Genomic DNA, 24,698 nt, shown 5'->3' with positions numbered 1-24,698 from the left:
ATCTGAGAAAAGGACCCTAGCAACGGCCCGCCCACTCTTCTCCATGTGACATCCTACAGTGGTGAATAAGTCCCATCCGAGAAAAGGACCCAAGCAACGGCCCGCCCACTCTTCCCCACGTGACATCCTACAGTGGTGGATAAGTCCCATCTGAGAAAAGGACCCTAGCAACGGCCCGCCCACTCTTCCTCACGTGACATCCTACAGTGGTGAATAAGTCCCATCCGAGAAAAGGACCCTAGCAACGGCCCGCCCACTCTTCCTCACGTGACATCCTACAGTGGTGGATAAGTCCCATCCGAGAAAAGGACTCTAGCAACGGCCCGCCCACTCTTCTCCACGTGACATCCTACAGTGGTGAGTAAGTCCCATCCGAGAAAAGGACCCTAGCAATGGCCCGCCCACTCTTCTCCACGTGACATCCTACAGTGGTGGATAAGTCCCATCCGAGAAAAGGACCCTAGCAACGGCCCGCCCACTCTTCCTCACCTGACATCCTACAGTGGTGAATAAGTCCCATCCGAGAAAAGGACCCTAGCAACGGCCCGCCCACCATTCCCCACGTGACATCCTACAGTGGTGGATAAGTCCCATCCGAGAAAAGGACCCTAGCAACGGCCCGCCCCCTCTTCTTCATGTGACTTCGATGTCATCCCTGTGATTCCGGCCGGAGCAGTGAAGCGCTTCCGGAGACGTTCAGTGAGCAGCCCGGGGTTGAGTGGGAATTCTGAATGCTCTGACTGCCGGTGCAAGTGCAACCGGACCCTGCCTGCCTTTGGCTTGCAGCGGATGGGGTGGGCATTTTCCTTGGGACCCTGCCTGCCTTTGGCTTGCAGCGGATGGGGTGGGCATTTTCCTTGGGACCCTGCCTGCCTTTGCCTTGCAGTGGATGGGGTGGGCATTTTCATTAAAACCCTGCCAGCCTTTTGCTTGCAGCGGATGGGGTGGGCATTTTCACTGGGACCGTGCCAGCCTTTTGCTTGCAGCGGATGGGGTGGGCATTTTCATTGGGACCCTGCCTGCCTTTGCCTTGCAGTGGATGGGGTGGGCATTTTCCGTGGGACCCTGCCTGCCTTTGCCTTGCAGCGGATGGGGTGGGCATTTTCCTTGGGACCCTGCCTGCCTTTGGTTTGCAGCGGATGGGGTGGACATTTTCATTGGGACCCTGCCTGCCTTTGCCTCGCAGCGGATGGGGTGGGCATTTTCCTTGGGACCCTGGCTGCCTTTTGCTTGCAGTGGATGGGGTGGGCATTTTACTTGTGACCCTGCCTGCCTTTGCCTCACAGCGGATGAGGTGGGCATTTTCCTTGTGACTCGGCCAGCCTTTTGCTTGCAGCGGATGGGGTGGGGTTGACATTCTCCTTGGGACCCTGCCTGCCTTTGCCTCGCAGCGGATGGGGTGGGCATTTTCCTTGTGACTCGGCCAGCCTTTTGCTTGCAGCGGATGGGGTGGGGTGGGCATTCTCCTTGGGACCCTGCCTGCCTTTGCCTCGCAGCGGATGGGGTGGGCATTTTCCTTGTGCCTCGGCAAGCCTTTTGCTTGCAGCGGATGGGGTGGGGTGGGCATTCTCCTTGGGACCCTGCCTGCCTTTGCATTGCAGTGGATGGGTGTGCATTTTCATTGGGACCCTGCCAGCCTTTGCCTTGCAGTGGATGGGGTGTGAATTTTCTCTGGGGACCCTACCTGCCTTAGCCTTGCAGCGGGTGGGGTGTGCATTTTCCTTGGGACCCTTCCTGCCTTTGCCTTGCAGCGGATGGGGTGGGCATTTTCCCTGCGACCCGGCCTACCTTTGCCCTGCAGCAGATGGGGTGGGCATTTTCCTTGGGACCCTGCCTGCCTTTGCCTTGCAGCGGATGGGGTGGGCATTTTCCTTGGGACCCTGCCTGCCTTTGCCTTGTAGCGGATGGGGTGGGCATTTTCCTTGGGACCTGGCCTGCCTTTGCCTTGCAATGGATGGGGTGGGCATTTTCCTTGAGACCCTGCCAGCCTTTGCCTTGCAGCGGATGGGGTGGGCATTATCCTTGAGACCCTGCCAGCCTTTGCCTTGCAGCGGATGGGGGTGGGTATTTTCCTTGGGACCCGGACAACCTTTGCCTTGCAGCGGATGGGGTGGGCATTTTCCTTGTGCCCCTGCCTGCCTTTGCCTTGCAGCGGATGGGGGTGGGCATTTTCCTTGGGACCTTGCCAGCCTTTTGCTTGCAGCGGATGGGGTGGGCATTTTCCTTGGGACCCTGCCTGCCTTTGCCTTGCAGCGAATGGGGTGAGCATTTTCCTTGGGACCCTGCCTGCCCTTGCCTTGCAGCGGATGGGGTGGGAATTTCCTTGTGACCCTGCCAGCCTTTTGCCTTGCAGCGGATGGGGTGGGCATTTTCCTTGGGACCCTGCCTGCCTTTGCCTCGCAGCGGCTGGGGTGGGCATTATCCTTGGGACCCGGCTTGCCTTTTCCTCGCAGCTTTTGGGGTGGGCGTTTTCATTGGGACCCTGCCTGCCTTTGCCTCCCAGCATTTGGGTGGGCATTTTCCTTGGGACCCTGCCTGCCTTTTGCTTGCAGCGGATGGGGTGGGCATTTTCCTTGTGACCCTGCCAGGCTTTGGCTTGCAGCGTTTGGGGTGGGCATTTTCATTGGGACCCTGCCTGCCTTTGCCTTGCAGCAGATGGGGTGAGCATTTTCCTTGTGACCCTGCCAGGCTTTGGCTTGCAGCGTTTGGGGTGGGCGTTTTCATTGGGACCCTGCCTGCCTTTTGCTTGCAGCGGATGGGGTGGGCATTTTCCTTGGGACCCTGCCAGCCTTTTGCTTGCAGCGGATGGGGTGGGCATTTTCCTTGTGACCCTGCCAGCCCTTTGCTTGCAGCAGATGGGGTGGGCATTTTCCTTGAGACCCTGCCAGCCTTTTGCTTGCAGCGGATGAGGTGGGCATTTTCCTTGTGACCCTGCCTGCCTTTGCCTCGCAGCGGATGGGGTGGGCATTTTCCTTGGGACCCTGCTTGCCAGCCTTTTGCTTGGAGCGTTTGGGGTGGGCATTTTCATTGGGACGGCGGGAACGTTTTTAGGAGACCCTGGAGCGTCCTGAGCGGCAAGGCTCTGGCTGCCAGGTTGCAATTTTCTTCCGGATACCGTGAATGTTCCTGCAAGACACCCGAGACACCCGATTTAGACAGGGGAGCGGGAAATTACATGTACTTTAAAAATCATGCTCATCTATTCAACATGAACGGTATGGAGGGCTAAGGGACAGGGAGACAGTGGATGGTGGTGTTTAACTGATCAAAGGGGGCTAATAGAATGATTTAATGTTTAATGAGCGTATGACTCTTAGAACGGGTGGTTTTACAGGGGGTTGGCTGGGGCTATCTGCGTGTAATTCGGGATTGGCACACAGGTATCTGTTGCAAGGGGGATGGGACATCTTGCTATTTGGAGGGAGGATGGGGCATTATGGTATTGGTCTAGACTAGAGGGAGGGATTGGGCATTTTGGTGGGGTCTGAATGGTAGGATAGGGGCATGCTGGTGTGGGTCTGGGGGATTGGGCACATTTGTGTGGATCTGGAGAAAGGGGCACATTGGTGTGGGTCTGGAGGGAGGGATAGGACATAGTGGTGTGGATCTGGGGGGGGGATGGGGACAGCGGTGTGGGTTTGGGGGGAGGGTTGGGGTACATTGGTGTGGATCTGGGTGGAGGGATGGTGCACATGGGTGTGTTTCTGGAGGGAGAGATGGGGCACAGTGGGTCTGGAGGGTGGCATGGGTCATCTAGGTGTGGGTTGGGAAGTGGGACGGGGCATCTTGGTGTGGCTCTGGAGGGAGGTGGTGGGGTCACATTGGTGTGGATCTGGGCGGAGGGATGGTGCACATGGGTGTGTTTCTGGAGGGAGAGATGGGGCACAGTGGGTCTGGAGGGTGGCATGGGTCATCTAGGTGTGGGTTGGGAAGTGGGATGGGGCATCTTGATGTGGCTCTGGAGGGAGGAGGTGGGGGCACATTGGTGTGGCTCTGGAGGGAGGTGGTGGGGGCACATGGGTGTGTTTCTGGAGGGAGAGATGGGGCAGTGTGGGTCTGGAGGGTGGCATGGGTCATCTAGGCGTGGGTTGGGAAATGGGACGGGACATCTTGGTGTGGCTCTGGAGGGAGGTGGTGGGGTCACATTGGTGTGGATCTGGGCGGAGCGATGGTGCACATGGGTGTGTTTCTGGAGGGATAGATGGGGCACAGTGGGTCTGGAGGGTGGCATGGGTCATCTAGGTGTGGGTTGGGAAGTGGGACGGGGCATCTTGGTGTGGCTCTGGAGGGAGGTGGTGGGGGCACATTGGTGTGGATCTGGGTGGAGGGATGTGAACATGGGTGTATTTCTGGAGGGAGAGATGGGGCACAGTGGGTCTGGAGGGTGGCATGGGTCATCTAGGTGTGGTGTGGGATGGGGCATCTTGGTGTGGCTCTGGAGGGAGGTGGCGGGGGCACATTGGTGTGCCTCTGGAGGGAGGTGGTGGGGGCACATTGTGGATGTGGGCGGAGGTATGGTGCACATGGGTGTGTTTCTGGAGGGAGAGATGGGGCACAGTGGGTCTGGGTCATCTAGGTGTGGGTTGGGAAGTGGGACGGGGCATCTTGGTGTGGCTCTGGAGTGAGGTGGTGGGTGCACATTGGTGTGGCTCTGGAGGGAGGTGGTGGGGGCACATTGGTGTGGATCTGGGCAGAGGGATGGTGCACATGGGTGTGTTTCTGGAGGGAGAGATGGGGCACAGTGGGTCTGTAGGGTGGCATGGGTCATCTAGGTGTGGGTTGGGAAGTGGGACGGGGCATCTTGGTGTGGCTCTGGAGGGAGGTGGTGGGGGCACATTGGTGTGGATCTGGGCAGAGGGATGGTGCACATGGGTGTGTTTCTGGAGGGAGAGATGGGGCACAGTGGGTTTGGAGGGTAGCATTGGTCATCTAGGTGTGGGTTGGGAAGTTGGACGGGGCATCTTGGTGTGGCTCTGGAGGGAGGTGGTGGGGGCACATTGGTGGGGCTCTGGAGGGAGGTGGTGGGGGCACATTGGTGGGGCTCTGGAGGGAGGGATGGTGCACATGGGTGTGTTTCTGGAAGGAGAGATAGGGCACAGTGGGTCTGGAGGGTGGCATGGGTCATCTAGGTGTGGGTTGGGAAGTGGGACGGGGCATCTTGGTGTGGATCTGGGCAGAAGGATGGTGCACATGGGTGTGTTTCTGGAGGGAGAGATGAGGCACAGTGGGTCTGGAGGGTGGCATGGGTCATCTAGATGTGGGTTGGGAAGTTGGACGGGGCATCTTGGTGTGGCTCTGGAAGGAGGTGGTGGGGGCACATTGGTGTGGGTTTGATGGGAGGGGCGGGGACATTGGTCTGGGGAGGGAGGCTGCATATTTGTGTGGGTCTGGAAGGAGGGGATGGGGCATATTGGTGTGGATCTGGAAGGAGGGGATGGGGCATATTGGTGTGGGTCTGGGTGGATGGGGGCATACTAGGATGGGTGGTTTTAGAGGGGGTTGGCTGGGGCTATCTGCATGTGATTCAGGATCGGCACATGGGCATCTGAGGCAAGGGGAAGGGGCATCTTGCTATGTGGAGGGAGGATGGGGCATTATGGTATTGGTCTAGAGGGAGGGATGGGGCACCTTGGTGTGGTTCTGAGAGGGAGGGATGGGGCATATTGGTGTGGGTCTGAGAGGAAGGGATGGTGCACATGGGTGTGCATCTGGAGGGAGGGATTGGGGCTCATTGGTCGGGGGACGGATAGGGGCATCTTTCTGTGTGGAGGGAGCATGGGCCATCATGGTATGGGTCTTGAGGAAGGGATTGGGCATCTTGGAGTCTGGATCGGAGGGGGCATTGTTGATCTGGAATGGAGGGACAGGGCATATGATGGAGGCATGTCAGGGAATGGTGGAGCATGTGGGTCAAGGCTGGAGCACTCTGGTGGGAAGGAAGGGGATATCTGGGTGTGAATGGAGGGATGGGGTATGTTTGTCTTGAAAGAAGGATGTTGGTTTATTGGAGTGGTGGGAGCATGTGTGTGTCGAAGGGATTGGGTAATCGGGCGTGGGTATAGAGAGAGAGCGAATGGCGCTATCTGAGTTTGAGTCTGGAGTTAGAGGTGAAGCATATGGGTGTGGCTCTGAGGGGTGGAAGATCTTGGTGTAGGTATGGAGGGATGTTGGTGTCTTTGTGTGGGTTTTGATGGAGGGATGGTGGCATGTGGGTCAGAAGGGAGGTGGCATTTGAATCTGGAACGTGTGTTTGGAAGGAGAAATGGGGCATTTGAGTGTGAATGGTATCTGCTTGTGGGTGGGGGCATGAAGGATCATTAACAGTGAAGCAGCGGGAGGGAGAGCCGTGGGCCCGACCTCGGTTGCATCCCAGACATGCACACCCACAGCCCGGGGCACCTCTCGCAGAGCAGTCCGGTGTGTGTGGTCCACCAGAGAGCGGGGATTCCCTTCTACCAGAGAGGGGTCCGCGACCCAGCAGATGGCCAGGGATGCCTGGCAGGGTTGGGTTAACCTGCTGGAGATGTCCCCAACCACGCAACGGAAATGAAGCCCTGCACAGCCCCTCTCCTCACTGAGCCCGTCTCTGTGCTGGCCGGGGGCGCGCACTACCCTCTCAGACCTGCCAGCGGGTGGGCATTGGTGGGCACACCCTGGTCAGCAGGGAGGCCCCGAGTGGGGGCAGCCTGGAGCCGAGGGGAACCCGACTGCTCTTGAGGGGCGCCTCCCCAGGCAGACAGGGGCCCGGAACGCCAGGCATGAGTCCTGAGCCATGGTGCAGCTGGCTTACTCGACGGTGGGCGCCAAGGTTCCAGCCGCCCACATCTATGGGCGAGCGATGGCCAGGCCCGCTGGCACAGTGGGTGACCTTCCCTCTTGCCCAGGTACCTGGAGCTGGGCCCTATGCGGCTGGGCTGGGGTTTGAAGACTCTAGCGGCCCCGCCCAACCCCCCCGTCTGTGCTGTCTCTGGCCCACCTCGCTGTCCGTCTCCCAGCCCCCTCCAAAAGGGAAGCGGAAGGGGTCTGGGAAGGAGGAGTGTATCGGGCCAGGTGGGCAGGTGGCGGAGCGGCCTACCTCCAATCCCCCTGGGAAGCGCTGTGCTGCTGCAGGTGGCGGTCAGGCTTCCCAGGCTGAGCATCTGGATTTTTTTTTCTTTTTTTAAACCACAATGGTTTCGGCCGAGCTAGACAGGGCGCTGGGCTGTCCCGCTACAGGCGGCGCTGCCTCCCCCGACCTCTCCTGCACCGGCAGGGTCAGGCCAACGTCTGGAACAAAGAAAAGTTGCCTGTGACGCTTGGTGGTGGATCACTCGACTTGTGCCTCGATGAAGAACGCAGCTAGCTGCAAGAATTAGTTTGAATTGCAGGACACATTGATCAACACTTCGAACGCACCATGTGGCCCTGGGTTTTTCCCGGGGCTACGCCTGTATGAGGGTCACTTGTACATCAATCGCCCCAGGGTTCCCTCCCAGGGCCGTGACTGGGGCTGTCGCAGAGACCCCATTCCATTCATCCCCCTAAGGTCAGACCCCGATCAGCACCGTCGCAAGATCCATGGATCTGGCACGCAAGCTCATTGCAGACGCGTCCTGGCCTCCCCAGTTTCCCCGCATCATGCTGGTTTCAGGAGGGCCGGGTGGCCGGCTCACCCCCCGGATGTGGTGGTGGCAGCAGCAGGCTTGAAAAAAGCCTGGCGCACCTTCACCCTACCCCGGGGCATCTGGCTGTGATGTGTGTGGCTGTCTTTGGTGTCCCATGGCTGCCGGCGCAGGATGACCATGGAGCGCGGACCTCGTGACCATGTGGGCTTCTGTCGCAGATTGGGACAGAGCACACTCGCCTGCGCCAGAGGCACAGGGTTGGAGCAACCCCCCCGTACGGGCCCGAGGCCAGCTGCCCTGAGCTTTGCGCATCCCCGACCACGGCCTCAGATCAGACGTGGCGACCTGCTGAATTTAAGCATATTACTAAGCAGAGGAAAAGAAACTAACCAAGATTCCCTCCGTAACGGCCAGTGAAAAGGGAATAGCCCAGCGCCGAATCCCCATTCAGCGGCAGGCGTGGGAAATGTGGCGTACAGAAGACAGACTCCCTGGCATCGCTCAGGGGGCTCAAGTCCTTCTGATTGAGTCTCACCACGCAGATGGTGTTAGGCCAATACCGGCCTCTTGCACACCGGGATCAGGTCTTCTTGGAGTCAGGTTGCTTGGGAATGCAGCCCAAAGCGTATGGTAAACTCTGTCTAAGGCTAAATACGGGCACGAGACTGATGGCCAACAAGTACTGTAAGGGAAAGTTGAACAGAAGTTTGAAGAGAGAGTTCAAGAGGGCGTGAAATAGTTGAGAGGTAAACTGGTGGGGTCTGTGTAGTCCGCCCACAGGATTCAACACGGCAGCCAGGTTGGTTACCTGGAACGGGGGAGGCCCTTGCGGGTCTGCGGCCCGGGCACATCCAGCCCCAGCAGGGTGCATTTCCTCTGTAGCGGTGCACCACGACTGGCTGGGAAGGCCCCAGGCGGCAGGTGGCTCTCTGCTCCAGCAGAGAGTGTTACAGCCCCCTGACAGCAGTTTTGCTGTGTCCACGGGGCTGAGGGAGATAGACCGCCACCGCGCCCTTATCCGGCAACCGTCCTGGCCACTCTTGGGGGGTCGCTAGAGTGGCGATGGGAGACAGGGCTCCCGATGCGACTGTGGTGGACTGCCCTCAATACGCCCCGACCACGTCGTGCTGCCGGGCGGGGCGGCCCACAAAGGGAGCCAGGGGTCCGAGGTGATGTCAGTTAACCACCCGACCTGTCTGGAAACACTGACCAAGGAGTATAACACGTGCCTGAGTCAGAGGGCCGAATTAAACCCTGTGATGCAATGATGTTGAGGGCCGGTGCTCGCCGATTGCAGTGGCATCCTGTCGCGGTGGGCCCTCCACCAACCCGTCTCGCCCGCTCTATCAGAGAGATGATGCATGAGCGTGTGTGATAGTACCCGAAAGATGGTGAACTCGACCTGGTGGAGGTCCGTAGCTGTCCTGATGTGTAAATTGATCATCCGACCTGGGGATAGGGGCAAAAGACTAATCGACCGATATAGTAGCTGGTTCTCTCCGAAGTTTCCCTCAGGATAGCTGGTGCACGAAAACCCCAGTTTTATCTAGCAAAGCGAATGATTAGATGTCTTGGGGCCAAAATTATCTCAACCTACTCTCAAACTTTAAATGGGTATTTAGCCCGGCTCGCTGGCGTGGTATTGTATGAAAGTGCTCAGTGGGCAACTTTTGGTAAGCAGAACTGGCGCTGCGGGATGAACCGCACCCCGGGTTAAGGCGCGTGATGCTGATGCTCATCAGACCTCAGAAATAGTGTTGGTTGATATAGACAGCATAATGGTGGCCATGGAAGTCGGAATCCGCTAAGGAGTGTGTAACAACTCACCTGCCGAATCAACTAGCCCTGAAAATGGATGGCGCTGGAGCGTCAGGCCCATACACGGCCCACGCTGAGAGCCGCGGGGACTAAGTCAGGCGAGTAGGAGGGCTGCTGCGGTACGCACAGAAGCCCAGAGCGAGGGCCCGGGTGGAGCTGCCACAGATGCAGATCTTGGTTATAGTAGCAAATATTCAAACGAGAACTTTGAAGGGTTAAGTGGAGAAAGGTTTCATGTGAACAGAAGTTGAACATGGGTCAGTCGGTCCTAAGAGATAGGCGAGCACTGTTCGGAAGGGATGGGCTATGGCCTCCGTTGCCCTCAGCCAATCGAAAGGGAGTTGGGTTCAGATCCCCGAACCCAGAGTGGCAGAGACAAGCGCCCTTGCGGCGTCCAGTGCGGTAACGCAAATGATCCCAGATAAGCCGGCGGTAGCCGCAGGGAGGAGAGTTATTTTCTTTGTGAAGGGCAGCTCACCCTGGAATGGGTAAGCCCTGAGAAAGAGGCCCGAGCCTCAGAAAGCGTTGCGGTTCTGGCGGCATCCGGTGAACTCTCGCTTGTCCTTGAAAATCTGGGTGAGATGTTGCAAATCTCGCGCCAGGCCGTACCCATATCCGCAGCAGGTCTCCAAGGCGGACAACCTCTGGCATGTCAGAACAATGTAGGTACGGGAAGTCGGCAAGTTAGATCCGTAACTTCGGGATAAGGATTGGCTCTAAGGGCTGGGTCGGTCGGGCTGGGGCGCAAAGCAGGGCTGGATGTGCACCATGGCTGGATGAGGTGTCTTCCCCCCCCAGGGGGGCGGCTCTGCCTCTGGATGCGAGCCAGGCCCTTCCTGTGGATCACCCCAGCTGCAGTGTTTGCCTCTCTCGTTCCCCCTCCTGGGGTTCAGGGCCGGCATTCTGCCTCGGCCGACAGCTAGCAGCTGACTTGGAACTGGTGCGGACTAGGGGAATCTGACTGTTTAATTAAAACAAAGCATTGCAAAGGCCCGTGGAGGGTGTTGACGCAATGTGATTTCTGCCAAGTGCTCTTAATGTCAAAGTGAAGAAATTCAATGAAGCGTGGGTAAACGGCTGGGGTAACTATGACCTTTAAGGTAGTCAAATGCCTTGTCATCTAATTAGTGATGTGCATGAATGGATGAATGAGATTCCCACTGTCCCTACCTACTATCTAGCGAAACCACAGCCAAGGGAACAAGCTTGGCAGAATCGTCTGCGTTGAGTTTGACTCTAGTCTGGCACTGTGAAGAGACATGAGAGGTAGGATAAGTGGGAGGCCCTTGGGCCGCTGGGAAATACCATACTCTTATTGTTTTTCCACTTACCCCGTGGGGCTCTCGCTTCTGGCTCCAAGCGCCCGGCACCTGCTGGGCACGACCCACTCCGGGGACAGTGGCAGGTGGGGAGTTTGACTGGGGTGGTACACCTGTCAAAGGATAACGCAGGTGTCCTAAGGCGAACTCGGGGAGGACAGAAACCTCCTGCAGTGCAGAAGGGCAAAAGCTAGCTTGATCTCAATTTTTCAGTATGAATACAGACCGTGAAAGCGGGGCTTCACGATCCTGCTGACTTTGGGTTTCAAGCAGGAGGTGTCAGAAAAGTTACCACAGGGATAACTGGCTTGTGGCGGACAAGCCTTCATAGCGACGTCGCTTTTTGATCCTTCGACGTCGACTCTTCCTGTCATTGTGAAACAGATTTCACCAAGCATCGGATTGTTCACCCACTAATAGGGAACGTGAGGTGGATTTAGACCGATGTGAGACAGGTTAGTTTTACCCTACTGATGTTGTGTTGTTGCAATAGTAATCCTGCTCAGTACGAGAGGAACCGCAGGTTCAGACATTTGGTGTGCATGCTTGGCTGAAGAGTCAATGGGGTGAAGCTACCATCTGTGGGATTATGACTGAACGCCTCTAAGTCAGAAATCCCCCCCCCCAGACCGTGATACTGCAGCGCTGTCGAGCATCTGTTGGCTTAGGATAGCCGGCCTCGCAGCCGGTGTGTAGAGCCGCTCGCCTTGGGACTTGGACAGAAGGGGGCCACCTCTCTCACCCGTAGTGCACCGCATGTTTGTGGGGAATCTGGTGCTAAATCATTCGTAGACAACCTGATTCTGGTTCAGGGTTTCATAAGTAGCAGAGCAGCTACCTCGCTGCGATCTATTGGAAGTCATCCTCTGAGCCTAGCTTTTGTCGCAAGGCGGCACCGTCACCAAGGTTCTCCATCCTTCCTCCTGGTGCCCGCAGGACGCACAGTAAAATACCACCCACCCTAGGTGCGCACCCACGGGGGTGTGCGGGCTGGGCGGGAGCACTCGTCTCAGCTTTCCTGGTCAGCCTGGCGGACCAGATGGTCTTGGCCCGGGCCTTCGAGGTGGTGCCTTAAGCCCCCGGACAGGGCAGGGGAAGAGAGGGTGCAAGCCACCCCAGGGCGCGGGATGGTACCTTAAGCCTGTGCCCCTGGACGGTGGGGGCAGGCACGGCCGCTGGGCCATCTGGCCCGGGGAGTAGGCCCAGATGGCCCGAGTTGTGGTTGCCGCGGCTGACTCCTGCATTTGTCTCGGTTGGCATGGAAGTGCCACCCTGCGGCCTCCAGGTCGGCCGTGGCGCAATTACCGGCTTCAGTTCAATGGCGTTGGTGGGTTGCTCCCGGTCCTCGGGCAAGTATCAACCACATGTGGTCAGGTCCAAGACGAGGTGCGTGTGTGAAGGGGCACCCTGAGCGGGTCCCTTTCCTCCGCGTGGGGGTAAATGCGCTTGCAGTGTCCGGCCCTGAGTTCCACAGTGTTTGTCGGTTAGTCCTGGAGGGAAAGGCTCTAATGTGGTGGGAGAAGCTCTGAGGGGGGCCTGGCCAGAGCTCCAGGGCGAAAGCCCCCGAACCCAGTGGTAGTCGCAGGGAGCCCTGGTCGAGTTCCCATCGCTCCCCACAGGGAAAAGCTCTAAAGGGGCCCTGCTAAAGCTCCAGGCTTGCTGGGGGGGGGGGGGGTGATGGTCCCCCCCAAGCACCCAGCCTTGGGTACCTGTCTCACATGTGGGTCGACTGTCCCTCCCCAGAGGGATAAGCTCCAAGGTGGATGAAAAACCTCTTACGTGGAGGGGGGGGGACTCTAAGGTTGCCTGGCCAGAGCTCGAGGATGACGATTGGTGCTGGCCCATGCCTTTGGGCACCTGCCGGTCCCCTGTCCTTTGTCAGGCGGGGGGGGCAAAGGCCCTTCCCGTCCAGGCCCATTGGAATGCATTTACCTACCGATGGCTGCTCTCTGAGCACGGCCATCTGGTCATTGCCCAGAGAAATGTCTGCAAGGACCAGGCGGCTGGGCTGCTCTGGAAGTCCCGATGGGCTTAAGTTTGACATTTTTCTCCAGTTGGGTCTATACCCGACGCTTTTGCAGAGAGGTCCTCTGGGTACACAGATGAAAAAGCTTAGTCACCTTCCTCTGGATTACTATAGACTGGGTGAGAGGAGCCTGTCTGAGCTCCTCTTGGTTCTCGCTGCCCAACCCGGGCTCCATGGTGAAACCACAGCACCTCCCCGGGCCGGCCGGGGGGCGTGCCCCACGCAATGCCCCAGCAGAGACTGGCCTGCTAGGGGTGCTCTTCCGAGCACTCCATGGGATCGATTTGGTGCACTTGGTCTGTATAGGGTTGGACTGTTTGGCCAGCCTCGGCTGTTTCAAGCAATTTGCTTCCACCCGCCTTGGGACCGTGTCAAGGGTGTGCTTCCCTCGGGGAGGACCCCCTCGAGTGGGCGGCTCTAGAGTGAAGGCCGAGCAGCCCGGAAACTCCCCAGTGGTCAGATCAGACGGGATCCCCTCGCAAGCCACGACGAGGCTCCTCCTCCACCAAGCACGTTTCTCCAGCAGTTCGGAACACAAGTTGGCTGCTGACCCCCTCTGTCGCCATACCAGTGGCAGCGTGCTGGCGAACCCCCCTACCGGTTCAAGTTGTGCCTTGGCCTGGCCACTATCTCCCACACACCGCCGGCGCCCGCGTGACCAACCTGTCCACCCGACCCACACACGTCTAGAGATGCTCTTTGGCACTTGGGTCCTGCAGACAGCCCCAGAGGGTGCAAAGGTTGGCTCTGAGGCAGTCGCACGGCTCCCCTTGTTGCCACCCTCCAGCAGGTGCGGCTACCTCGTTGATCCTGCCAGTAGCATATGCGTGTCTCAAAGATTAAGCCATGCACGTGTAAGTACAAACGACTGGTACAGTGAAACTGCAAATGGCTCATTAAATCAGTTATGGTTCCATTGATCGCTCCATCTGTTACTTGGATAACTGTGGTAATTCTAGAGCTAATACATGCCGACGAGCGCAGACCTCCCGGGATGCGTGCATTTATCAGACCCAAGACCAATCCGGGCTCGCCCGGCCACTTTGGTGACTCTAGATAACCTCAGGCCGATCGCACATCCATGTGACCGCGACAATGCATTCAGATGTCTGCCCTATCAACTTTTGATGGTACTTTCTGTGCCTACCATGGTGACCACAGGTGATGGGGAATCGGGGTTTGATTCTGGAGAGGGAGCCTGAGAAACGGCTACCACACCAAGGAATGCAGCAGGTGCCCAAATGACCCAATCCTGACTCCGGGAGGTAGTGACGGAAAATAACAATACAGGACCCTTTCGAGGCACTGTAATTGGAATGAATACACTTTAAATCCTTTAACGAGTACCCATTAGAGGGCAAGTCTGGTGCCAGCAGCCGCAGTAATTCCAGCTCCAATAGCATATATTAAAGTTGGTGCAGTTAAAAAGCTCATAGTTGGATCTTGGGATCGAGCTGGTGGTCTGCCGTGAGGCGAGCTACCACTGCCTGTCCAAGCCCCTGCCTCTTGGCACCGCCTTGATGCTCTTGACTGAGTGTCCTGGGTGTCTGAAGCGCTTACTTTGAATAAAGTACAGTGTTCAAAGCAGGCCGGTCACCTGAATACTTAAGTTAGGAATAAAGGAATAGGACACTGGTTCTATTTTGTGTTTTTCGGGAACTGGGGCCGTGATTAAGACGGACGGACAGGGGCATTCGTATTGTGCCACTAGAGGTGACATTCTTGGACCAGCGCAAGACGAACCAAAGTGAAAGCATTACCCAATAATGTTTTCATTAATCTACTGTCGTAGTTCCAAACATAAACTATGCCGATTAGCGATCTGGCAGTGCAGGAGCCTTGCAATCATTAGGCACAGGAGAATTACAATCATTATCTACACCATTTGGCATGGCAATTGTGCTAGCAGTGGGCTTGTAGGCAGCATACCTAATGATTATAATGCTCCTGTGCCTAATGATTGCATTGCTCCTGCACCAGTTCTCAGTACTGCCTACAAGCCCACCACTAGTACAATTGCCATGCCAAATGCCATACCTAATGATTGCAAGGCTACTGCACCAGTTCTCAGTACTGCCTACGAGCCCACTGCTAGTACAACTGCCATGCCAAATGCCATACCTAATGATTGTAATGCTCCTGTGCCTAATGATTGCATTGCTCCTGCACCAGTTTTCAGTACTGCCTGCGAGCCCACTGCTAGCACAATTGCCATGACATATGCCTACCCAATGATTGTAATGCTCCTCTGCCTAATGATTGTAATGCTCCTGCACCAGTTCGCAGTACTGCCTGCGAGCCCACTGCTAGCACAATTGCCATGACATATGCCTACCCAATGATTGTAATGCTCCTCTGCCTAATGATTGTAATGCTCCTGCACCAGTTCGCAGTACTGCCTGCGAGCCCAGTGCTAGCACAATTGCCATGCCAAATGATTGCAATGCTCTTGCACCAGTTCTCAATACTGCCTATGAGCCCACTGCTAGCACAATTGCCATGACATATGCCATACCTAATGATTGCAATGCTCTTGCACCAGTTCTCAATACTGCCTCTGAGCCCACTGCTAGCATAATTGCCATGACAAATGCCATACCTAATGATTGCAAGGCCCCTGCACCAGTTCTCAGTACTACCTTTGAGCCCACTGCTACTACAATTGCCATGCCAAATGCCATACCTAATGATTGCAAGGCTCCTGCACTGGTTCTCAGTACTTCCTGCGAGCCCACTGCTAGCACAATTGCCATGCCAAATGCCTACCCAATGATTGTAATGCTCCTGTGCCTAATGATTGCAAGGCTCCTGCACCAGTTCTCAGTACTGCCTATGAGCCCACTGCTAGTACAATTGCCATGCCAAATGCTGTACCTAATGATTGTAATGCTACTGTGCCCAATGATTGCAATGCTGCTGCACCAGTTCTCAGTACTGCCTACGAGCCCACTGCTAGTACAACTGCCATGTCAAATGCTATACCTAATGATTGTAATGCTCCTGTGCCTAATGATTGCAATGCTGCTGCACCAGTTCCCAGTACTGCCTCTGAGCCCACTGCTAGTACAATTGCCATGCCAAATGCCATACCTAATGATTGTAATGCTCCTGTACCTAATGATTGTAATGCTCCTGTGCCTAATGATTGCAATGCTGCTGCACCAGTTCTCAGTACTGCCTGCGAGCCCATTGCTAGTACAATTGCCATGCCAAATGCCATACCTAATGATTGCAATGCTTCTGCACCAGTTCTCAGTACTGCCTACAAGCCCACTGCTAGTACAATTGCCATGACAAATGCCATACCTAATGATTGCAATGCTCCTGCACTGGTTCTCAGTACTGCCTGCGAGCCCACCGCTAGTACAATTGCCATGACAAATGCCATACCTAATGATTGCAATGCTCCTGCACTGGTTCTCAGTACTGCCTGCGAGCCCACTGCTAGTACAATTGCCATGCCAAATGCCATACCAAATGATTGCAATGCTCTTGCACCAGTTTTCAGTACTGCCTGCGAGCCCACTGCTAGCACAATTGCCATGACATATGCCTACCCAATGATTGTAATGCTCCTCTGCCTAATGATTGCAATGCTGCTGCACCAGTTCTCAGTACTGCCTTCGAGCCCACTGCTAGTACAACTGCCATGCCAAATGCCATACCTAATGATTGCAATGCTGCTGCACCAGTTCTCAGTACTGCCTATGAGCCCACTGCTAGTACAATTGCCATGACAAATGCCATACCTAATGATTGCAAGGCTCCTGCACTGGTTCTCAGTACTTCCTGCGAGCCCACTGCTAGCACAATTGCCATGCCAAATGCCTACCCAATGATTGTAATGCTCCTGTGCCTAATGATTGCAAGGCTCCTGCACCAGTTCTCAGTACTGCCTATGAGCCCACTGCTAGTACAATTGCCATGTCAAATGCCATACCTAATGATTGCAAGGCTCCTGCACCAGTTCTCAGTACTGCCTCCGAACCCACTGCTAGTACAATTGCCATGCCAAATGCTGTACCTAATGATTGTAATGCTACTGTGCCCAATGATTGCAATGCTGCTGCACCAGTTCTCAGTACTGCCTGCGAGCCCACTGCTAGCACAATTGCCATGACAAATGCCATACCTAATGATTGCAGTTCTCAGTACTGCCTGCGAGCCCACTGCTAGCACAATTGCCATGACAAATGCCATACCTAATGATTGCAAGGTTCCTGCACCAGTTCTCAGTACTGCCTGTGAGCCCACTGCTAGCACAATTGCCATGACAAATGTCATACCTAATGATTGCAAGGCTCCTGCACCAGTTCTCAGTACTGCCCGCGAGCCCACTGCTAGCACAATTGCCATGACAAATGCCATACCTAATGATTGCAAGGCTCCTGCACCAGTTCTCAGTACTGCCCGTCCACTGCTAGCACAATTGCCATGACAAATGCCATACCAAATGATTGCAAGGCTCCTGCACCAGTTCTCAGTACTGCCTGTGAGCCCACTGCTAGCACAATTGCCATGACAAATGCCATACCTAATGATTGCAAGGCTCCTGCACCAGTTCTCAGTACTGCCCGTGAGCCCACTGCTAGCACAATTGCCATGACAAATGCCATACCAAATGATTGCAAGGCTCCTGCACCAGTTCTCAGTACTGCCTATGAACCCACTGCTAGCACAATTGCTATGTCAAATGCCATACCTAATGATTGTAATGCTCCTGTGCCTAATGATTGCAATGCTGCTGCACCAGTTCTCAGTACTGCCTGCGAGCCCATTGCTAGTACAATTGCCATGCCAAATGCCATACCAAATGATTGCAATGCTCTTGCACCAGTTTTCAGTACTGCCTGCGAGCCCACTGCTAGCACAATTGCCATGACATATGCCTACCCAATGATTGTAATGCTCCTCTGCCTAATGATTGCAATGCTGCTGCACCAGTTCTCAGTACTGCCTTCGAGCCCACTGCTAGTACAACTGCCATGCCAAATGCTGTACCTAATGATTGTAATGCTCCTGTGCCTAATGATTGTAATGCTCCTGCACCAGTTCGCAGTACTGCCTGCGAGCCCAGTGCTAGCACAATTGCCATGCCAAATGCTGTACCTAATGATTGCAATGCTGCTGCACCAGTTCTCAGTACTGCCTTCGAGCCCACTGCTAGTACAATTGCCATGCCAAATGCTGTACCTAATGATTGTAATGCTCCTGTGCCTAATGATTGTAATGCTCCTGCACCAGTTCGCAGTACTGCCTGCGAGCCCAGTGCTAGCACAATTGCCATGCCAAATGATTGCAATGCTCTTGCACCAGTTCTCAGTACTGCCTGCGAGCCCACTGCTAGCACAATTGCCATGCCAAATGGCATACCAAATGATTGCAATGCTCTTGCACCAGTTCTCAATACTGCCTATGAGCCCACTGCTAGCACAATTGCCATGACATATGCCATACCTAATGATTGCAATGCTCTTGCACCAGTTCTCAATACTGCCTCTGAGCCCACTGCTAGCATAATTGCCATACCTAATGATTGTAATGCTCCTACGCCTAATGATTGCAATGCTGCTGCACCAGTTCTCAGTACTGCCTTCGAGCCCACTGCTAGTACAACTGCCATGCCAAATGCCATACCTAATGATTGTAATGCTCCTACGCCTAATGATTGCAAAGCTCCTCCACCAGTTCTCAGTACTACCTTTGAGCCCACTGCTACTACAATTGCCATGCCAAATGCCATACCTAATGATTGCAATGCTGCTGCACCAGTTCTCAGTACTGCCTATGAGCCCACTGCTAGTACAATTGCCATGACAAATGCCATACCTAATGATTGCAAGGCTCCTGCACTGGTTCTCAGTACTTCCTGCGAGCCCACTGCTAGCACAATTGCCATGCCAAATGCCTACCCAATGATTGTAATGCTCCTGTGCCTAATGATTGCAAGGCTCCTGCACCAGTTCTCAGTACTGCCTATGAGCCCACTGCTAGTACAATTGCCATGTCAAATGCCATACCTAATGATTGCAAGGCTCCTGCACCAGTTCTCAGTACTGCCTCCGAACCCACTGCTAGTACAATTGCCATGCCAAATGCTGTACCTAATGATTGTAATGCTACTGTGCCCAATGATTGCAATGCTGCTGCACCAGTTCTCAGTACTGCCTGCGAGCCCACTGCTAGCACAATTGCCATGACAAATGCCATACCTAATGATTGCAGTTCTCAGTACTGCCTGCGAGCCCACTGCTAGCACAATTGCCATGACAAATGCCATACCTAATGATTGCAAGGTTCCTGCACCAGTTCTCAGTACTGCCTGTGAGCCCACTGCTAGCACAATTGCCATGACAAATGCCATACCTAATGATTGCAAGGCTCCTGCACCAGTTCTCAGTACTGCCCGCGAGCCCACTGCTAGCACAATTGCCATGACAAATGCCATACCTAATGATTGCAAGGCTCCTGCACCAGTTCTCAGTACTGCCCGTCCACTGCTAGCACAATTGCCATGACAAATGCCATACCAAATGATTGCAAGGCTCCTGCACCAGTTCTCAGTACTGCCCGTGAGCCCACTGCTAGCACAATTGCCATGACAAATGCCATACCAAATGATTGCAAGGCTCCTGCACCAGTTTTCAGTACTGCCTGCGAGCCCACTGCTAGCACAATTGCTATGTCAAATGCTATACCTAATGATTGTAATGCTCCTGTGCCTAATGATTGCAATGCTGCTGCACCAGTTCTCAGTACTGCCTGCGAGCCCATTGCTAGTACAATTGCCATGCCAAATGCCATACCAAATGATTGCAATGCTCTTGCACCAGTTTTCAGTACTGCCTGCGAGCCCACTGCTAGCACAATTGCCATGACATATGCCTACCCAATGATTGTAATGCTCCTCTGCCTAATGATTGCAATGCTGCTGCACCAGTTCTCAGTACTGCCTTCGAGCCCAGTGCTAGCACAATTGCCATGACATATGCCATACCTAATGATTGCAATGCTCTTGCACCAGTTCTCAATACTGCCTATGAGCCCACTGCTAGCACAATTGCCATGACATATGCCATACCTAATGATTGCAATGCTCTTGCACCAGTTCTCAATACTGCCTCTGAGCCCACTGCTAGCATAATTGCCATACCTAATGATTGTAATGCTCCTACGCCTAATGATTGCAAAGCTCCTGCACCAGTTCTCAGTACTGCCTCTGAGCCCACTGCTAGTACAATTGCCATGACAAATGCCATACCTAATGATTGCAATGCTGCTGCACCAGTTCTCAGTACTGCCTATGAGCCCACTGCTAGTACAATTGCCATGACAAATGCCATACCTAATGATTGCAAGGCTCCTGCACTGGTTCTCAGTACTTCCTGCGAGCCCACTGCTAGCACAATTGCCATGCCAAATGCCTACCCAATGATTGTAATGCTCCTGTGCCTAATGATTGCAAGGCTCCTGCACCAGTTCTCAGTACTGCCTATGAGCCCACTGCTAGTACAATTGCCATGCCAAATGCCTACCCAATGATTGTAATGCTCCTGTGCCTAATGATTGCAAGGCTCCTGCACCAGTTCTCAGTACTGCCTGTGAGCCCACTGCTAGCACAATTGCCATGACAAATGCCATACCTAATGATTGCAAGGCTCCTGCACCAGTTCTCAGTACTGCCCGCGAGCCCACTGCTAGCACAATTGCCATGACAAATGCCATACCTAATGATTGCAAGGCTCCTGCACCAGTTCTCAGTACTGCCTGCGAGCCCACTGCTAGCACAATTGCCATGACAAATGCCATACCAAATGATTGCAAGGCTCCTGCACCAGTTCTCAGTACTGCCTTCGAGCCCACTGCTAGTACAACTGCCAAGCCAAATGCCATACCTAATGATTGTAATGCTCCTGTGCCTAATGATTGCAAGGCTCCTGCACCAGTTCTCAGTACTGCCTGTGAGCCCACTGCTAGCACAATTGCCATGCCAAATGCCATGCCAAATGCCATACCCAATGATTGCAAGGCTCCTGCACCAGTTCTCAGTACTGCCCGTGAGCCCACTGCTAGCACAATTGCCATGACAAATGCCATACCAAATGATTGCAAGGCTCCTGCACCAGTTCTCAGTACTGCCTATGAACCCACTGCTAGCACAATTGCCATGACAAATGCCATACCTAATGATTGCAAGGCTCCTGCACCAGTTCTCAGTACTGCCTGTGAGCCCACTGCTAGCACAATTGCCATGACAAATGCCATACCTAATGATTGCAAGGCTCCTGCACCAGTTCTCAGTACTGCCTGCGAGCCCACTGCTAGCACAATTGCCATGACAAATGCCATACCAAATGATTGCAAGGCTCCTGCACCAGTTCTCAGTACTGCCTGCGAGCCCACTGCTAGCACAATTGCCATGCCAAATGCCATACCTAATGATTGCAAGGCTCCTGCACCAGTTCTCAGTACTGCCTGCGAGCCCACTGCTAGCACAATTGCCATGCCAAATGCCATGCCAAATGCCATACCCAATGATTGCAAGGCTCCTGCACCAGTTCTCAGTACTGCCCGTGAGCCCACTGCTAGCACAATTGCCATGACAAATGCCATACCAAATGATTGCAAGGCTCCTGCACCAGTTCTCAGTACTGCCTATGAACCCACTGCTAGCACAATTGCCATGACAAATGCCATACCTAATGATTGCAAGGCTCCTGCACCAGTTCTCAGTACTGCCTGTGAGCCCACTGCTAGCACAATTGCCATGACAAATGCCATACCTAATGATTGCAAGGCTCCTGCACCAGTTCTCAGTACTGCCTGCGAGCCCACTGCTAGTACAACTGCCATGCCAAATGCCTACCCAATGATTGTAGATTACAATGGGCTTCTCACCCGCCAAAAACAAAATCGGGTGATTTCACCCGCCTTTGCAACACAAATGGTTGAGAGCTATGTTTAAAGGACCCAAGCTACAGTCAGGGATAAAAAACCTCTCACCTCTCTCATGTCACCACGAGGTCCAAAGGCGGGAAAAACTCCAGAAACGAAGAAGAGGGCTCGAGGCAAAGAAGATGGCCCTGGGTCTTCAATCTGATGGCCCGCAAATACAGGGCGAGTAAGAGTTCATACTGCGCATGTGCAGAGAAGCCGTCTGTCTGCAGGGAGCCTGATAATTAACTGTAGAAGCACAATGCGCATGTGCAAAGAAGCAAAGTGAGCTGGCAAGTATCTATAGAAGCACAGTGCGCATGTGCACATAAGCGAAAGGATCATGCAAAGTAGCTATAGAAGCACAGTGCGCATGTGCACAGAAGCAGTGTTTTAAAAGTGAGCCTGGCAAGTAGCCATGGAAGCACAGGGCGCATGTGCACAGAAGCAGTGTTTTAGAAGTGAGCCTGGCAAGTAGCCATGGAAGCACAGTGCGCATGTGCACAGAAGCGATGGTTTAGAAGTAAGCCTGACAAGTAGCTATAGAAGCACAGTACGCATGTGCACAGAAGCAGTGTTTTAGAAGCGAGCCTGGCAGTAGATTGTTCTGATCGTGTCTCTGCAGTGAGTGTGTTTAGTAGTCTGTTGGGTTACAGTATGCATTACCTCCACGTCCACTCTTCCTCGTCCCAGTACTTACTTCATGAGGCACCTGCCTCCGACAGAGGACCTTCTTCTATTTCTTTAAATGTCTATAACTTCTCCCCCACATCCATGTCACTCAGTTTAATTTTTCCTGCCTCCGGCAGCTTGGACTTTTTCTTCCAGGTGCAGGGCACCAGGGAGCACCGATTGCTGGCCCCCTGGGGGGGGGGCTGTGTGGCGGGGCCCTCGGCTCCCTCAGGTGCAGCGCTGCTCCTGGGCCCCCTGCGGGGCTTGGGGTCACAGTTGAGCTGGATTGCCTCGCTCGGTTCTTTGCTGGGCTCCGGACCGCAGCGTGAGCATTGTGTCCCGGATCCTGCACGGCCGGGGGAAGGTAAGGAGAGGGGAGGACTGGGCTTGATGTTTTTCCCCTCTCCTCCTGTTTTGGCCATCTTGATTCGACTTGGCAGTATGGGCTAGCCTTCCCTTTTGTTGTGAGGCCTCTCTGCTTCTTGTCGTGGGGTGACAGTGGCAGATTGGGAGTGCGGGGGCTCTGTTCTGTCGCAGGCATGTCACATACCACCTGCTCCTCAGAGACACACGGCCCAGGATGCACCGGATGTTAGCTGCATTATCTGGGGGAAGGTAAGGAGAGGGGAGGACTGTGCTTGATATTTTTCCCCTCTCCTGCTGGTATGGCCATCTTGACTCCTTCGAAAGGCTGTTACCTCGTGCTCTGTGTACACATCTTTATTGGAAATGATGGCAAGCACTTGGCAGTATGGGCTAGCCTTCCCTTTTTGTTGTGAGGCCTCTCTGCTTCTTGTCGTGGGGTGACTGTGACAGAGTATTTGAAAGTGTGGGGGCTCTGTACTGTCACAGGCATGTCACATACCACCCGCTCCTCAGACACACACAGCCCAGGATGCACCGGATGTTGGCTGCATTCCTTGCGTGCTGCCTGTGAATACGGCGCAGATTTGGACACGTCTGCAAGCGGCCGGAAGGGTACCGGCCTGGCATAGTCTACACTTCGGATTCGAGTCTCAGCGGTGCTGACTCGGTCCTTCATCCTTCCTAGACCGACGCATTGGAACGATTTAGAGCATGGCGCTACCAGCTACTGGATACAGGGCTCAAGCCACCTCTCAGTCATGTGGCGTGTTAGTGGTGTGTTTGGGTCTGTGCTAGCTATGGACGCAGACTCCTTGTCCTGTCCTCTTCCTCTAAACTGCGCGAGCGAAAGTCAAAGGAGTTGATTTGCTTTTCCCTTGTCCGGCATGGGATTATGGAAAATGCATCATGGAAGTAACGGCCATGCAGGGGGTTCCCAGTGTCTCTTCTTTTAGGGCCTAGGTCCTCCGGTGCCGACGTGTTGCTTTCACGCCTCCTCTCAGACTTGTGGGAAGTGATAGGGCACATGGTGGCACATGTCTGTGCTTAGAGGGGTTCTCAGAGCCCCTGGTGCCAGTGGAGGGGGATGTCACTTCAGTGGGTTTTCCAGTATAGGCATACCTCAGGTAGGGGGTTGCCTTTGATGTCGGCTATCCGGGATGGATTGCTTTGCCCCGCTTTGTGACAGTACTCTGCCCTTTTGACGCCAGCCTGGTGGCTCCTCTGTCGGCTGGGTGGGGGCCATGGTCTGCTGGACTTCTGGGCTGTCCTGTATCTTCCTTTTGATAAGTGGGATCTTTTTGTGGGCTGACAAGCATGCTGTTATATTGTGGTGCAGACATACTTCAACATCCTGTGATTTTCCTCTGGTGCAAGTGCAGTGACTGGCGGTTTTCCCTGGCTCCTCGTCTCTATCTTCTCAGTGGTGTATGGGACCGGTGGGGTTCGGCTTCCTGGGTAATGGGCTCCTTCCAGAGGGGGGGTATCAGTTGCAGTTCCTGTCTCCTCCTGTTCAGGTTTGCATGGTTAGGACTTTGGTACCCAGCTCACGGTCCAAGTAGTTGGCCATGGGATCAGTTCTCTCCGAACGATTGTTGTGGGTTACCGTCTTGCCCATTCCTCTCCCTGTTCAGGGTCAGGTTTTCTACTTGCGGGTGTTCGGTCCCTATGCCTTCTAGGATGTGTCAACTGCTTATGGGTCTCAAGACCCTGCACTGATTGTCCGGACGTCTGGGGAGAGCGTACTCTGGATGTTGTGCAGGGGGGGCGCTTGCTGGCTGGTTTGAGCTGGGTTCTCAGAAGGCAGTGTGTCTCGGCTCGCCTGTTGCTGAAGTTACAGGGCACGTGGCGTCTTGCGTGGCTTTCCGGTTCCTTGAGCCCGTCTTCGGTTACGTCCCCTGGTGTCTTATACTCTCTTCCACTGGCTTCCGACGTCTCGGCTTTCGTAGTTGTGTTTTCAGT

At 54.6% G+C, this 24,698-nt stretch overlaps 1 protein-coding gene and 2 non-coding genes across 6 annotated transcripts in view; 2 read left to right on the top strand and 1 right to left on the bottom strand.

The window, feature by feature from the left end:
• LOC138498502 (zinc finger protein 268-like) overlaps nucleotides 1-21,910 on the bottom strand; it is an 85,981-nt gene extending 64,071 nt beyond the window's left edge. For all 4 annotated transcript variants that reach the window (XM_069622263.1, XM_069622264.1, XM_069622265.1 and 1 more), the window contains exon 1: nucleotides 21,771-21,910. The gene's annotated coding sequence lies outside the window, so the exon portion shown is untranslated. The remainder of the gene's footprint in view (nucleotides 1-21,770) is intronic.
• Nucleotides 7,291-7,441, top strand: LOC138499369 (5.8S ribosomal RNA). Its single transcript, XR_011279378.1, has one exon. It is a non-coding gene; the product is annotated as a 5.8S ribosomal RNA (ribosomal RNA).
• On the top strand, nucleotides 7,926-11,624 carry LOC138499081 (28S ribosomal RNA). Its single transcript, XR_011279120.1, has one exon. It is a non-coding gene; the product is annotated as a 28S ribosomal RNA (ribosomal RNA).
• Nucleotides 21,911-24,698: the final 2,788 nt, after the last annotated feature.

This window comes from Ambystoma mexicanum, chromosome 5q (genome assembly GCF_040938575.1).
Source record: "Ambystoma mexicanum isolate Mex_15411 chromosome 5q, UKY_AmexF1_1, whole genome shotgun sequence".
NCBI lineage: Eukaryota > Metazoa > Chordata > Amphibia > Caudata > Ambystomatidae > Ambystoma > Ambystoma mexicanum.
This window is presented reverse-complemented; position numbering and strand designations above follow the sequence as displayed.